This window comes from Strix uralensis, chromosome 4 (assembly GCF_047716275.1).
Source record: "Strix uralensis isolate ZFMK-TIS-50842 chromosome 4, bStrUra1, whole genome shotgun sequence".
Taxonomy (NCBI): Eukaryota; Metazoa; Chordata; class Aves; order Strigiformes; family Strigidae; genus Strix; species Strix uralensis.
In genome coordinates, this window is record NC_133975.1 from 74,642,934 (window position 1) to 74,660,565 (window position 17,632).

At 36.8% G+C, this 17,632-nt stretch overlaps 1 long non-coding RNA gene across 1 annotated transcript in view; it reads left to right on the forward strand.

Annotated features, from left to right (window-relative positions):
- Nucleotides 1-3,933: 3,933 nt before the first annotated feature.
- Nucleotides 3,934-17,632, forward strand: part of LOC141942220 (uncharacterized) — a 257,563-nt gene continuing 243,864 nt past the window's right edge. The window contains exon 1 of the long non-coding RNA XR_012628568.1: nucleotides 3,934-3,964. This is a non-coding gene — a long non-coding RNA (uncharacterized LOC141942220). The remainder of the gene's footprint in view (nucleotides 3,965-17,632) is intronic.

Genomic DNA, 17,632 nt, shown 5'->3' on the forward strand with positions numbered 1-17,632 from the left:
CTTTCTGTATTTTTAACTCTGCATCAGTGAAGAAGTGGTATTAAAGTTCATAAATTCTCATCAGTCATTAAAACAAAAGATGAAAAGTATGGGTCACTTGTTATCTTAATTAACACCTATCTGGTGTTTTCCAAATGAAGTGTCAAGAAGTAAAGGGCAAATTTGTGTTCAATTAATGCATTCACAATATTTCTCCCATAACGCCTCCTAATCCCCTTTAGAAATTCTGTGTTCATCTGGGGAAGAAATAATTTTCCCTGATAAATATGCAATGTGATTTTTTGCATGTTGTACTGATTTAGGGTCCTATTTTGTATCCTTTGTGAAGTCTAAACATTCTCAATTTAATATAAAATAGGGCACACTACATATGAGCAAGGAAAGCACGTTTTACTTTCTGAATAATATTTAACCCGGTCAAATATATTCTGCAAGATGAATTGTATTATTTTCTGAATCAAAATCACCACTGTTAACCAAACTGTATAACATATCTTTCTAGAGAATGTTTTAGGTAATTAAGAGAACAAGATCCATAATTTAACGAACAAACCATAGTTCACCATAACTACTGCTCGGTGCTATTCTTTGCAAAATAAAAACACATTACTGACATGAATATTTTTTAATATGCTTTAGTGATTAAACAGCATCTTAGCCAGCATTGGGTTGCTTTTCTTTGTAACAAGGGTAAAAACTGCATGCTTTGCTAGCTCTATACTCCATGATACAAATCTGGCATATTGAATTTTTCTGCTTAGATTCTTTGACGGACTATGATCAGCAACATGATAAAGCAGAAATACTTTTGAGGGATGATCTGAAGGATTTTTATGACTATGTTGGGTATAAACAAAAAATTAGCAGATGGCCTCTCCTTTCGTATCTCTCATAAGAGCTGTAGCAGCCTGCGGCTGGCTGATTGGACAGTAAATCACTATGGGTAAGTCTACCCTGAAAATGGTGGTCTTATATATGGAGACATGAGATGTCTGCATGTAAATAATGATGTCTTTCATCCCTTTTGCCTTTGTTAGATCAAGAATTCCTATTCCTGTATTTGCAACACCACTGTATTTTTGCATGTCTTGCTTCCTCCTGTTCCCTATCCTGACTGATATTCCTTCAGGCCTGTAATGATGTTCTTGGCACCAGCTGTTAGACACTTGGACTTCAGATCCAGGATCTGAAGTATGGGCCTAAAGCATACTTTAAAATAAAGTCTGCTATGACCTTCTTGCCTGCCCCCCCCCCCCCCCCCCCTTTGTTGTTGCATCTACTAATAAGTTGAATAATTGTACCTAAATCAAACTGATCAATTTGCGTTTGATGTGAAAGATAGAGAAACACTTCCAAAGAATGTCCCTATACTTTATTGTTTTAAGGGACACTTCCCCTTCATTCTCCAAAAAGGTGAAAAACCTTTTTGCCTTGGAGAAAAGGCTGCCATGAACAGCAGTGGAACTCTGGAAGTAGAGATGGGCAGACTGAGTAGGTTAATGATACAGATGACCGATTTGCCAGCTCTGGTGCAACTGAAGCAGAGCTCCATGATCTTAAAGATCTTTACCAACCTAAATCATTCTATGATTCTATGATTCTTAAACAGTTATCTCTACAATTACATTCAAATGTCATAGAAATCAATAGGGAGATTTTAACTACCTCTGGTTAAGGATACAGGTAATATGTATAGACTTTCCATTCTTTTCAGTGGTGAAATTCTCTTGATGTGCCTGTTTCATTCTGCATTTAAAATCATAGAAATCAGACTACTTTTTTTATGATGCTAGGACCACAAATGTTTGTCTTGTGTATTGCTATGGATGTATTCTTACAGACACCAGCAGTGCAAGGTGCGAACAGAAGGGAGATCTGAATGGTTGTGCAGAGTGAGATCAGATCTCCTGCTGAAACTAAACGATATGTTGTAATATTCTACTGTAGAAGAAACAGGTTGACTAACAGGTAGTCTCCAAGTTGAGCAAAACCTTACTTGTATTTGAACAAAAGTAGAGGATTGTTCTGGAAGACAAACAGTATCGTAGTGTAGAGAGTATGACTGCATTGGCTAGTGCTGTTTTATGAATAGTCACATAGTTTAATCGATGAAATAGTTTAACAATTAGAATTTTACTATCTAAAGCATGGTGTGAAAGGACTCCATAAAACTAAGCTATTTTAACTGCAAGTGCTTTGTTGGACTCGTGGGCTTTGTGTTGCTTACCTAATCATCAGCAGGTAAGAATATAGGAGGAGCTGAAGTTTGGCTAACAGTTACCTGTATATACAGAACGAGTTGGAAGGAGTCTCTTTCAATTCTCAGGCAGAATGGGAGGGCACCTGGAGAAAGCACTGGGGGAAACATGGGTACTAAACAGTCACGGGAGGTATTACCCAAAATGACTTTTAAACTGCCTATATTTCTAAATATATGAGAATGACTGTAACTTGATACAGGAGAAACACTTTTGTAGCTTTGTGACAAAAATGGGTGTAGTTTACAAATGCATACATAGATTTGTGGCACTTGCATTTTTTCTGCTATCATGTCAGGGTTGTAATATTGTCACACGCTAATTTTCCAAGCATCTTAAAATTGTATGGTATCAATACAGCCTGACTTCTCATGTCTTAGTTCATGCTAGAATAACCTTTCAAACTAAGGAACTAATTTACAAATTATCATCACATTTTCAGCTAGCAGAGACTATGCGGTATCTCATAAACAAAAGATAAACCATTATGATTATCTGCCCAAAGTTCAGCGGTTATCTGTATTGCAACAAATGCTCCTACAAAGTAACATAACTTTCAGCTAGGTCTTTAACAGACTTGTATTTGTATGTATCTATAGGCACTGTTAAAATGCATAAACATACTTGAAGAGTGAAGGAAAAAATCTAGATATGATTTTTCTGAAGCCTAGAAGAAGCCTATATTTCTCAGAAGGAAATAAATATATTTCCAATTAAAAAGGTTTACTTGAGTTAGTAACAAACCACAAAATTTACACTATTTCCAGAATTAAAACCGAGGTCTAACTGTTGTGAAGCAGTGCATTGACATGACTGCTACTTTGCTTATTGGACAACATATTGCACGTGCAACTACTTGGCATGTAGTTAAATCATGTACAAACACCCCTGGCACTCAGAAGCTACTGTTTGTGAGCTGACAAAGCCACACGAAGGGAAAATCCTGGGTAGTCTAGTTGCATTGAGAGGCTCAAGAAGTTGCTGGCAGGTTCCTCTTAAACAGCTTTGTGCCTCTCAGTTATTTCAGAGCTGTGCACAAGCTGAGAACGAGGTGCAGAGAAAAGGCGTTCACAAATACAGTGCTATGAGGAATTAAAGGGGAGAAAGAAGGGGGAGCGTTGTTGGGGCTGACCCTTGGCTTTGGTATGTGGCCTAAGGAAGATGGGTATGAAAGCTTTGAGGGAGAGCTTGGGGGGTGAAGGGGTTGTCTCTTGGGCGCGGAGGAGCTGGCGCTGCGTGGTGGTGTCCCCTGTGACGGGCAGTAAAGCGCTGCCGACAGGGAAAGGGGGGCTCGGGCTGGGGAGCGCCGCCATGGCAGCAAGCACCGCGGGAGCACAGGCTCTCTAACTCCCAGAAGATGGGTCTGAATCCACCTCAAATTAAAATCGCCCGGCTCGGAAAGCAGAGAAATCCGGCGGTGCGGCAGAGCAGCAACCTTCCCCCCTCCCGCCCCGCCCCGGCACTGCTTCCCTGACTGGGCTGGCCGGCGGAGGGGGGCGGTTTCCCGCCCAAGGGCCGCCCGGCCCCGCGCTGCCGCGCTCCGGGCTGCGGGCGGGCCGGGCGCCAGCGCTTCCTGCGCTGGGGGCGGTGGGGAGCGGGGCGGGCAAAGCCGTCCTGTCGCCTGGGAAGCTAAGGGGGTAATGGCGGCAGGTAAACCCGGAGGATTTAAAGTCGTCAAAAGGCTATCAAGTCGGAAAAATACAACGGTGGGTGGATTAGAATTAAATCACCAAGGGGCGAGGGAGGGGCGACAGAGGTAGCAGCTGGCGGGAAGGGGGTCTCGCAGTATTGTAGGGTGATGCTTTCACCTGACGGATCTTTAGCAGAGGGCACCCGTCAGCACTCACACCTCCTCCTTACTGACAGAAAAAGGGGGCTTCGGTGACTGCAAACCCACACCTTCAGCGGCTCGTGTGTTTTCCAAATTACACCAGTGTTGTGGAGTGACAGCAAAGGGGGTGCTGGAATCCCTGAAGTGACACAAAAACTCTCCCAAAACAGGCTGCTGCCGAGTTGACTGAGGCAGACATTTAGAGTGGAGAAGGGTTGTACGTTTGGAATAAGGTGGATAAAATTCTCAGTGTTTATTACAAGGGCTTTGTTACTGAGCTTCAAATCAAGACCTGGAAATTAATATTCAATGCTGACACAGAATGAAATACTATTATGTATGTAGTAAATAAAACAAAGGATTTGGGCTTTCCATAGAGTGCTCAAAGTTTTTGGGAGCAGTGTTTTTGTTACTTGGAGGAATTGCTGTTTGGAAGAGGTGAAAAAAAGGTTTTCTCACGTTTTTGGACTTCAGTAAGAAGCTAATCCCACCTAGCAAGAAGTGGGGAAGCATTTGTGTAGTAAGAATTTTGTGTCCCTAATGAATGTTGTAAAAAGCATCCTTTTTGTAATCCTTATGCATTTAAATTTCATTAAATACAAACAAATGAGACTCTGAGGAGGTTCTGATCATTCTCGTTAGTTTACACATAATGAAAATAATTTATCATTTGTAGTAATTAGCTAAAAAAAGAAATTAGTTTTTTTTTTTTTTTCAATTTGCTTGGAATAAATGATTAAACAGTGATTTAGCAGACTTAAATTTGAAGCTTTTTAGTGATACAGTTGTACCTCGAAGATGGCAGCAAAATCAAGCCATTTGTGTTTTGTTAGGTTTCGCCAGAGATGAGTATTTCAAGTTGTTCATAAATTGCTGCCTATTAGAATTCACCTGAGTGTTAACAGTTTTACAGGAGACTACTTTTGTTGGTAGTACTGCATATGGCCCTAGGATGCTAAATGACTGGACTATGGCAGATAAAGGAACTGATGGCTCTTGTTCTGAATTGTTTATTGATCTTTGACATGCTGAAATATGATAGCCACAACAATATTACAGCTGGAAAACTTCTGTGAGAAAACGAGTAATACTTTTGCTTTTGATACACTTTTAATTCAGTAATAAATATAGTTTTTGCTCTGCTTGAGCAATGTGTGCTCAAACACTCATTTTTTTTTAAGTGCTTACTTTTAACCTGTGCTAATTAAGTAGCTTAGCCTCAGCTTTTCTTGGGATGTGTAAGAACCAGCTGCAGACTTACTATGCTCTTGGTAAATTTGAGTCGTGCCTCTATCAGACAAAAATAGTACAGAGAGGAAGAACGTGGTTACACCTAGGTGTATGCATTCATGATATTCACCTAAGAAAAGTGATGTGACCTCCCCCACCTCCCTTTTTTTTTTTTTTAAATATTCCAGTCTGTTCATTAGTGATCAAAGGCCAATGGAAAATACTGATTTTTAACATGCTGTTCACATATCTGACTTGGAATCAGTAAAGTTGGAGACTTAGAGCACTGCTCTGGTTCAAACTGATCCATTTCCCCTGTGTAATCTGTGAGTGAGATAAACTAAAGACTCAGTTTACAGGTGTCGTCTGTACTTAGGTTACTTGTTATATCCATGTGCAGGGCTTTGGTGCTTTTGCTACAGAAATTATGGTGTTGAAGATGTGAGGTATGGTATGCTGAATCCTGACCTGTGGTATGGTCAAAATAACTGGTGTGGTATAGGTAGCAAGGATTTATACTTGACCTGGTTATGTTGCAGTGTTAGAAGTGGTTTTGGTGACTCTGACTATCATTATCTGTCATGAACGCTGACATGTGCAATACTCCAATATTGTTTCACATAGCTTGGTGAGTTGTTACATTTTTGTATTTAAAAAGAATTGCTTTTGTTTTGAGAGAAGTTTTAAGGAAATATGTTCTCCTCCCCCATTCCAAATTGTAGTTGGTTGTTGCTGACTATAGGACCTATTCAGAGGCTTTCTGGCATAGTGAAGGGGACCTATAATCTGAAGTAGCAATACAATGGAACTGACCAACTTTGGCATCTCTCTTTCCTTTGGCTTATCTAAATAACACATCAGTGTCACTCCCTTGATTTGCATTTGATCTATTTTGCAATATGTAAAAGGAGAGTGAGCTCCTTCATGGTGTCGTAGCAGTTAGACACTCATATTCAATCCCCTAATTAAACTGACCCATTAATTAGAATTTAACTAATGTGTCTGCTCATAACAAGAAAGTTAAGAAAGTTCTTTTCTTTTCCATACATCCTTTGCCCGTATAGCTGTGTATTGGAGTTTGTAACTGAAATTAGACAGATTGTGTGTAAATCTGTGAATAGGAAATATTTTCAATTATCACTTGTTCAAGTAGGGTACTGAAAAGCGTAGAATAGTTTTGGGAGAAAAAAGTGAAATGTAAAAGGAAGGGCAAGTGCCAAAATAATCTTTAGAAGCTTTAAGTCAAAATAGGCAATTATAAGCAATCAGTATTGATTTTTAAATTTTGTTATAGACAGTAATATCTATAACTTGGAAGGTAGGTTTAAAGCATAAGGGCTTGAGGCCAGGAGTTTCCTGCACTGGGTTGTGATTTTCACATGGGACTTCTGTTTTATTATGGTAAGCATCACTTCAGTGCTGTGCTTGATGCATGCACACTGTTTGCTGACTTGGAAGATGCTGGTATAAAGTTACCTAGATGAACTTTACAGTGACTTTGGAAATACGTTCGAGGGAGGGGAAAATCTCATCTTAGTATTAATAAGTTACTTTTTATTGGAATCAGCTGCTTACTTGGAATTTAGCTAAGGTATATAGAAGATAAATGCTGAGAAAAGACTCCATGGCAAATGTAGAGTTTCTGTCCCTGAATCAAGGAGCGCTCAGAAAGATTAATGGAGGCACAACTGCTCTTTAGCACTACATGAATGGGACCTAGAATATTAACCTTTATTCTTTTTTCCATTTATATTTCAAAACAATACCAATAAATAAAACTAAATTGTCAAAGAGGAATACAGAAACGGGGAAGGTACTTCCAAACTATGTAAAGGTGCCTGTACTTGTGTGTGTGGGAACTGAGAGATAACTTTATTCCAGTACGAAAAGAATATGGAGAAGATCAGGATAGTGGCAATTGAAGTGATGACAGATCTAACTTGGTTCATTTGATTTTAAGTAAAACAGTTCTTAAAAAGTTCTGTTGCTGTTTATTTCACCTTTTTCTTTCTTACTAAGGTATATATCTTTTTAGGCCAAGTGTCAGTGGGGTTTCTTTAGTAATTGCTTCTTTTTTTCTTTTTGTCATTGAATAATCGCTTAATTACCATGGTAAATCTCCATCCTAACTGCTCTGTAAACAAATTAGACCTCTCCTTAGGACTTTTTTTTTCTTCTAGTTTCATCCCTTTTGTCCAGATTCCTTAATATTTGAATAATATAATTTTGTGCTATGAACAGGTCAGTCCCTTTTTAATTTGACATTACCCCTTTGTGTTCTGCCTAATTTCTCCAGTGCATAATGGCGTGCTTGTCACTTGTGCACAGGGGAGAGGGCTTTAATGAATTGCACGAGGTGTGCTCTAATTGACAGTAATGCATTCTGTACGTTTTTTAATTAAGTCTGTAGAACTCCCTCATCTAAGGTGGATAATTGTTTCCTGAATTATGCCCTTCTATTTTTATCAGTTTGTCTAATCTTAAAATTTAAAGTCATTGTCACTTGTGTGACAATGTGTATTCTTTAATCAGCTTATAATACTCAATATCATCTGCTTCAGAAATAACTGACTGATTAAAAAAAAAAATTAAAAAATGCATAGGGTGTAATATAGACCCAGAAAAGATTTCATAAGTGTCTAAATGATTGATCAAAACACAGATGCCATTTTTCATTGTATTTTCAAATTGAATAAGCCATTAAAAATATATCCTTGGCCTACTTAATTCGTAATTTCAAGATAGGTTAAATTCATCACTGCGCAGATGGTCAGTAAAAGTCCAAGAATAAATTAAATCCAATTTAAGCCCTTTGAGCCTGATTCAGAGCTCTTTGAAGTCACTGGGATATTTTTCTTTGAGTTCACAAATAATAGTAATTAGTAATCTCACTCCGAGTAGTTCCTGAGTGAAACAAATAATGAGATACGATTTAAAAACTTCAGCTTGGCTTGAATGTTTGAATGATAGAACAGTACTGGCAAAAAGCTGAGGTCAGTCATTTATATTCTGGTGTGGAGGAGACCAGAACAGGAGGTTTGGTGCAGCAGTTTTGGAAGAGTGGGCGTCTGTAGTACACACAGGAATGACATCAAAGGCTTGTTAGCATGGTTCTTGGTAGAAGGTGAGCTGTCAGCTCTGATTTTGGCTGTTTGAAAGGCTTCTGTCACCTGTAAAAACCCCTATGGGTATTGAAGGCTGGAGCAAGATTCATCTTTTTTTTCAGTATATGTTTCTAATTGTTGTAGTATTAGTTGTTAAAGTAGAACTAGCTAAGATGCCACTGAGTGCAATTCTTATTTAAACCAGCTATAGGATCTTATGGAAGCCAATTAATTGTGAATTTTTATAATCCTGAAAGACAAGGGATAATTTACAAACAGATGAGAATTCCTTCATGTGTATGGGTGTGGGTATGTATATGCATATGTTACATTTGCTTATATCTACACATATCTGTAAAAAAATAAAAAAGCAAATCTAATGCATTAACCTGTGAAGAAACTGGTGAAAAATCAATTGTAAAATCTCAGCCTGGTCTTGTTTTAATTTATATAAAGCACTGAAAGAAAATTTAGACATCCTAATGTTGATAATTTAGACCCAATGCATTTCTTTTTATCAACACAAGACAATTTATTGTAGTAAATTGATCCAGTAGTTTTAAATAAATACAAATTACTGGAATGATAAATCACCTGGAGTTTTGCAGTGAAATGAATCTTTACATTTAAAGCCTCTCACTGGAAGAGCAGTTCAATAAAATACACAATTCAGTGATAATATTAGATGGGATTAAGCATGCTTAAAACATTGGTATTTGTTTCTTTAGTATCATCCTTCAACATTTCACTGTTTGCACCTCATATTGATTCTAGCCAGGACATGAATTTTAGCCAACATATGAGTTCTTACATTTCACTATTCCACCAATTATGCATTTCAAGCTATTCAATCAAATGATAATTTTTTATTCTGTACTAGTGGATTCAACTCAGGTTTGCATATACAACTGTTTCTATAGTAACTGATGCACTTCAAAGGAGGAAGTAAGAGTTTAAATAATAATAAAAAAAGAGCAAAATAGGTGGCATAACAAAATACGGGGTAGTGTGAGAATGTTATAAAATTTTACTGATAATAATTTCAGAATTGCAGGGCATTTGTAAAGAATGAGTGGATGACATGCATGACTCCAGAAAATACTTATATTATGTGGAACAGTGATCAGTTTAGAGGGAAAATAGAGACAAAATGGACCAAATGTCAATATAGCAGTTAGAATAGAGCTTCCGAACTTTCCCTTTTCCTTGATGAAGAATAACCATTCCATTGAAATCTTATGTTTGATAGAAACTTACTAGTTTTGTTGATTTTCATGGGGAGTGTTTATGAGATGAGGGATGGAGTTTTTAATGAGAGAATAGACAGAATTACCTTTCTCAGAATAGATAGCCACCTTTCTCAGAACAGATGATGCCTGGAGGCTAAATTACCAAGGAAACTTAAATTTAAAGGATTGGTGGTGGTTGTTTTTTTGTTTGGTTTTTTTTTTTGAGGCATCCATTCTAATTTTCTGTTCCCATGTTCTAGCCACTGACTCACTGGATTTCCAGGGGTGGTTCTTGTACTTTTTTTTTTTTTTTAATGTAAGGATTTGAAAGCTCTAATTTTCATTCCAGTATAGAACAACAAGTTGTGTAAACCCACAGTGATTTGGTGAAGCAGGATAGTTGTTTCTTACTGGTGAGATGTTAAAAAAAAAAAAAAAAAAGAAAAGATTATATTTATGCTTATAAATGAAATCCCAAAGTAAACAGTAGATTTGATTTTCTGGTGCTTTATTGAGGCTATCATAGTTTTTTAGTCTAGGGTGTTCACATTCCTTTGTGTGGATGCTTCTTGTGTATGATGACGTTTTTGTAGACAGGTGATATCTAGAATTTTCTCCCATTAAACTCTTGGGGTAAATTATAATTGAATTTGTTTAGAGACTTTATAGGGCAGCTTCCCCAGTATATCTGAGTGCTAAATGCTACCTCTCTGAGGAATTTTCAGGAAATCGGTTTCAGTGTCTTCAAACAGCTTTCAGAGGAATTTACCACATAAAGAGTGTTGTCCAGTAACAGTGGAAGTCTTGAAGACTGGCCTTTGGCAGCGAAGTTACTGTTTATTACATCAAGTAACAAAATATACTCTTAATAGGTTAAAAAATAATTAAGACTTCTAGATTGACATTTGGTTCTGATAATCTTAATTTTACATATGACTCATGCTGACAGTACTGAAGAAATGCCATTTATGCTACACGTTAATGGTATAAGACCCTGTCCTCCACATACCCTTATGGAAAACGTTGTGATCTGAACAGAATTTAATGATTGTAGCCTATGAGAAGCAGAAAGAAGGCTAGATAAATAATACTATTGACTTAAATAATAGTTACTACTACAAAACAGGAAGTACTTCAAAAGTGCTATAAATTGTATAACTCTAATTGTGCAAATTTAACATTTAACATTGTCAATGTTTTAAAGAGTTGATGTATCCACATCAGGAAAGACATTTTATTTAGCTAACAGAATAGGTAGATACTCCATTGGTGTACCTACTAAAAGTGCTGAAAAGGTACAGGATAAGACCTTGTAAAATAACTTTAGTCATAAAAATTAAAAAATGAAATGCATGAATTGAGTGAGCTTGTATAATGATTCAAGTATCTTTTTAGACTGAAACACTCATATAAGCCAGAAGTCTGGCTTTTCTTTTGGTTGGTTTGTTTGGGTTTTTTTTTTCTTATTTGCGTTTGCATCTCCAGGAAAAAACCACAAAGCACATACTTACTGATTTTGAAAAATGTTGGATTATGTGTTGTTTTGTGGTTGTTTTTTAAAGTAAACATAGCCAATTTTAATAGTATATTTAAATTTTCTACTCGCATTTAATTCTAACTTGATAGACTGTAACTTCCTCTGTAAAGGCTCCAACTACCTTAATCTGTTTCTGGCCAGTCGTTTTGGCTTTTTCCCCCCAAAATGTAGCCCTTCATAAAGCCCTTTCTCCTAGAAGAAGTAAAGAAAACTTGGAATGCTACTTTCCCACTAATTACATGTTTATTTTTCAAACAGTAACATATTTGGGGGTTTTAAAATTACTTAATTTCTTCTGGAAACTCTCACTTTTCCTGGCACTTGTTAAAAATTTGTATCAGATGTTTAGTTAGGACAGGTATTGAAATGTACAGTTTTCAAAATACAGTCTCATTCAAAAGTTTGGATTTAGTGTTCCTCCACTGGGAAACTGTTCTGTGTAAACTGGAATTTTCTGCACTAGCAGTTGTGAGGCTCTTCAGTGATTATATGACTTGATTACCAGCAAGATTCTTTGTATTGGAAGAGGTTCTGTCATTTTATGCTAAATAATTGAATGAAGAGTTAATATTCAAGTAATACTTTTGTTTAGTTAGGGAGGAAAATCTATTTGCTGAGTTAACTCTTAAATCCTATTAAATGGCTTAATGGAAAGTAGGTGCAATTGGAGAGACATTAGTCATAATATCAGCTGTATGTTTATGGTCTGGTGCTGTTGGCCAAGCAGTTGAATTTTAGGAACTTTGCTCTTTGACTCTGTCCGAAGAGCATTTGACACTTAGTCAACCAAGTGAGATTACTATAAACTTTGTAATTTATCCATTATACTTTACTATTCAGAAAGAATAGTGTTGGCATGAAGGTCTCATGAAATTCTGTGTTCTTCACAGGGACTTACCTGTGCTGTGGTTTCCTGTGTTGAAGTTGCCCTGGGCTTTTGTGGGCACGTGGCTGGTATATCTAGATTCCTTGTTAGGTTCCTGGATAGCCTACCAAATTAAGAGATTGATCATCCCTGTTGCAATCCTGCGGGAAAATTTTGCAAAGAATTTTAGGATTATGGAATTTTCAAAACTGCAAAAAGTTGAAGACCCCATGGGGAACATTTGGGAGGTTCAGCTGTATCCAAGAAAACACGTTTACATATTCAAGTCTATTTCTATTCAGAAACTGTTCAAATCCTGCTTTTCTAAGGATACTGTGTTAAACTGTGTCCATAAAGAATAGTTCTACTTTGACGTATGTCAACATAAAAAAAAATTAAATTGGATTTCTTTTCTGACCTTTTTCCAGGGATATTATTGCACTCTTAGACTTTGAAGTAACCATGTCTATAATTGCTGGAAGGGGTGAGTGACCCTTTAGCAGTGGTATTCTTTCTGCTCATAAAGTCTAGTCAAGCTAATTTTGAAAAATTACATTTAGCTTTTTTTTTTTTAGTTATAATCTTTCTATTATGCCCTCTAAGCAGAACACTTACGTGATAGTCTGTAAGACACTGATGTACGTTTATCAGGAAATAGAAGAGAATGGAAACAGGCAATGAATACCACCTGTAAGGAATGTCACTTGTCCTGTTTATCTCATAAACACACTGTCCAACATCCATAAGATATGACTTGTCTGTCTCTTAGTGAAACCTCAAGAATACTTTATTTCTTTGGATACTCTGTCAAATACCCATAGACACCTTTTGTATTCACAGGGCAATCTGCTAATAGTGAACAGGTCCTATGGAGAAAAAGAAAGATTGCCAGTAATGTGGACATCATTTTTCACACTCATCTTTTGTAAGACGCTGTTATTTTCTGAGCTTGAGTTAATTTTATGTCATGAAGCTGATGGAAGTTCAGTCTTTAAAATGCTTTGTCAAAATTACCTTTTTTTGATTGAATTACTAGTAGCTCAGATAAATGAAACGCACTGGGGATGAAACTAAAGAAATTACAATTTTTAAAGTGAGTACACCTGCTTTTTTTCAGACTATCCTTTGAAGAATATTAAATTAAAATATACAACTCCACCAGTGTTCTTGTCAGGCCTCTTAATTGTGGTGCTTATACACTTCCTCAGTTGTTTCTGAACCAAGTATATCACAACTATACTGTTACCTCAGTGTTTGTTTTCTTGACTTTTTATTTCAGCAAACTACAAAAACAGTTTATAATAAATATCTTTCACTTTAAGCTATTTCAAACTTTACCCAATCTGTTTCCATTTCTGCCTCATTAATTTTTGGCATATGTTTTAAATTCCATTGTCAAAAATGTATTGGACCCTAGGGGGCTATTACCTGTTTTCTTCTCTATTTCCCTAATGGTGGCGGGCTCTCATAAAAATTTCAGTATGAGTTTTGAGTAGCTGATTGAACAATGATATTTAGAACCAATAGATAAATAATAGACAAATAGTCCATTAATAGCTCACAACTTGCTATATTCATTTGCTGTTATATTTTCTGTTGAATGCAGAGCTTGCCAATTTAAATTTAGTATTTAAATCATTTAAATTGGATCATTTGGGTATCTTGGTTATTTCATAGTAATTGACTAAGTTGTCTCTAGGGAAGACATGTTTATAAATATTAGTAACTGTTGTATGCTTTCTGCTCAGGCCTCATTGGAATTGTAAAAGTTTTTATTTGATTCAAGGAAAAAGTGCAGTGGTAGATAATTCTGACTTAAACAGTGGTGACTTCTGCATACATGTGGAGATTTTCAGCTTCTTTGTAATTCTGCTTTTGATTTTTTGACATTTGAAAAATACAATTTAACTTTGTCATGCTTTAAAATGCTGGAAAATCATTTAACATTGGCTAAAGTATACTTAAAACTGTCATGAGAACAGCACTTCCTCTGTTTGTATACGCTCTCAGTTAAGCTAGGTCTTCCTATTTTGCCTTTAATATTGGAAGAAAAATCAGAGGCCAAATATCCTTGAATGCCAGAAAAGAGAAGATTGTTATTCTGCCACCTAAGTATCTAGAACTGCAGGGAGGCAATTTGGGAGGCTTGTACAACCTAGACTAGGTTGCTGTAACGATGTAAAGGCTATTACTCCTGTTGGGTAATGTGTGCCTACCATTTCTGCTGCTTTTCCCACTGCACCCTACTTTCTTCTTCTATATCCAACAAATTAAAGATGATATGGAGCAGAATGACTGCAGCTGGCAATGGCGTGCCACAGGAGGAGTTCTGGGATGCTCATTCAAAGCAGCTTTATGTTTTTACAATACCAACCAGTGCACATTCAGAATAGTCTTCTATGGTGGTTGTGTAGTAGCACTGAAGTTTGCCTTGTGCTGGAATCCTGTGGGTTCTGGCTGATCATCAAGATGCAGGAGTACTTCAGCTGGGTTTCTGTTGGACTTCACTGACACATTAAAACCTTTTGTTGTTTAATTAATTTTGAACAAGTATTAGTTTAGCCATATAATTGCATGCTTGGTTTTTTTTTTTCCCCCTTTAATTCTACAACAGTCCAGCATTTTATGCTCAAAACAGTTCTGAAAGTCTCTGCCAGTGTTTTTTGGAGAGGAAAAAGATGTAGAATGGATGAATTTAGAAAAATAAATTTGTTGAAATTACATATGGTTTGCTCTGGGCGTAGCTGAGGAGGGGAACACTTAAAGGAGTAGCTTTTCACAAGTAGAAGAACTTAGTGTAAGGGATTTTGGAGAGTTTTACTGAAATGTTTTTGCTGTGCAGGGAAGAAATTCTCTCAGGATAAACTGTCGTCTGTGTGTAGGTGTGTGCATGTGTACACATAGCTTTTATAATGAATCGTTAACCGGTTCCAGTGCATTCCAGTGTGAGGAGCCTACTTTTGCCTCTTTCAGGCGAAGGGTGTGTACCTAGCTGTTTCAAAGAGCAGATGGACTGCAGTGACCACCAATGTTCAGAGGCCACTTTCTCCATTTCTCTTGCTAGAGATTGATCCCAAATAGGCTGTAGCCTTATAGCAAACTCCATGTCTCTCAGATGTGACAGAGTTGATAAAGCAGGCATTTCGGTGGTATGTGTAGTAACCTGGTATATAATGGTAGTTGTTTGTTGTTATATTATATTCATTACCCCTTCTAATCAGAAGTTTGGGATAGTCTTCTATCAAGCTCAGATTTTAGAATCTTGCAGGGTTATTTCTTACCTATATATAGCTCAAAATATAGTAACCTTTTCTATAAAACAAATGACTATGTCATTTCTGGTAAATGGGGAGGACTAGTTGTTACATTCTATTTGCAGCTATTTCTGGGTTTAGTCGTGGTTTGCTAGAGTTATAAGAACTTTTCTTAATGTGATCTGAAACAAGGGCATTACGTCTGGTTTCTTCAGCATACAAGAGTGCTCTGATCTTCTGAAAGAAATGGATCACTCTGGACCTCGTCTTGCACTCATTGGAATAGTGCTTCTGCTATCTTTAAATGGTGTGACCCATGACCCTAGTTAGAGAGTCTCACTCTTTCTTTTAAGAACTTCTTTTTATTTCAGTCACTTTTAGCTCTTCATTTCTTGTATTTCAGTGGAGGGGCACAGCTGATTGATTTGGTGTAATACATGACCTCCTGCCCTCTGAGAAGTCAGTGAATTCTTCGTTGGTGAAGCTTTTCTAAGAGATATTTCCAGGGCTCATTTTAAATCTAAATTTGATTCTGTTAGCAGTCATTTCTGTGTGACAGTTTCATTTACTTCACATGCTAATCTATCAGATAACATGGCATCTCTCGCTGCCCCCAAATTCACAGCATTCATTTATTAGCCTTACATTGCAAGAAATGCAAAAATAGATTCACCTTAATGCAGAACCTTGCCATTACATTTCAGCCTCTGTACAACTACTGATGGTTTGGGGTGATAGTGCTCTTTTAAGAGGTCTATCATCTCTGGAAGTAATTATCATTTAGTGATTCAGGAACAATTTGGTTAAATGTTCTCAAACATTTACAACGATCTTCTGTTTTTGTGCCATGCATAATGTGATTTGCATGAAAACAACACCTGCATATCTTTGTGAGCAGTTTTTCAGAGTTTACACATCATTCTTCCTATGCTGCATTGAAAACAACATTCAGTGATGCAGTCATGAGAACAGCAGATTTGATGTCTGCTATTCTTCAAGCACCTTATTAAAGCACTAATTTTGATTCTCATCAATAGGTATGAAAGTATTTTCTAAAGGAATCAAATACCAAAATTGATTAGACGATTTCTTACTGACCTATTTTCTATTGATGGGGAGGGGGTGTGGATGTGTGTGTGGGTTTTTTTGTTCTTTTTTGTGTGAATGAACAATATACTTATTTTTCTTTCAGGCTGATGTAACCTTTTTTTTTTTTTTCTTTTTCTTTTTCTTTTTTTCCCAAGTCATACAAAAAGCTACTGTTCCTACAACACAGAATTGCTTTAAGTGAGCTGTGTGGATTGGTTCCCTGGTTGTTGCACATCAATGTGATGTTTTGCAAGTTGAAATGGGTGGTATTTGGTGAAAGATGTGCTACAACTCAGGAGATCAGCGCCTCTATTAGGTTGGATGGGACTGTGAGGTGTTTAAACTCTGCTTCAAAGAGCAGTTCAATGGATTGAGTAAATATTTTCCATTTCAAACATAGGAGACAAAATCCCAGGAGAGGCAAATTTCCTGCTGTTATGCATTAAGCCATTAGTTGACCTAGGACAAACTTCTTTAATCCCTACTGACTATTCCACTGTCTCATTTTGTAGCATCAGGCAGAAGAATCATACTGTAGATTTCCATATGGAACACAAGTTGGCTAAATAAGCAATCATAAATTTTAGAAAAACATGGCCTTCGTTTCTCTCAGACCTTGACTAGTAGGATGTACAAGTCATTGGAAAACAGTGATAAAGAAGTGATTAATATTGATAACTATTTGGCTGCTGATACCTGAGACGTTCAGATGCTTCTTAGCAATGTAGATGCTGGAAACTATGTTGAAATTAATATTGCTGTAATTAAATTACTTTAAATTTATCCTTTATTCCTTGCCAACATTGTGCATGGTTCCAAAAGAAACATAATTTAATGATGCATCTGTAGATTTTTGCTTTTACAAACTAGTAAAATAACATAGTTGCACACAGTGATGATATGCAACTGCTTCTGTCATTATTTTCATTCTTTCAGACTTACTGAATATTTGGCACTGTTGTTCTTGCCTTGTAGCTGTTTGTTTAGGATTGGGAAGAATTTTCGAGTTACTCATGGCATTTGAGAGGATGATAAAAATAATTTTGAGAAAGATAATCACGCTTGTGTCTTTACCAGTGGCATGTCATCTTCTGTTGTCACAGAGATGTTAATATTTTAGATTTTTGGTTTATCATGTGTGTATGGGTGTGCACATGGCTTAATGTGGGTAGTTGGTCCAGAGGTTATTTGTCTGCAAACTCACACTGTGCAAAAGCATTTCTGGTACCCGTTTT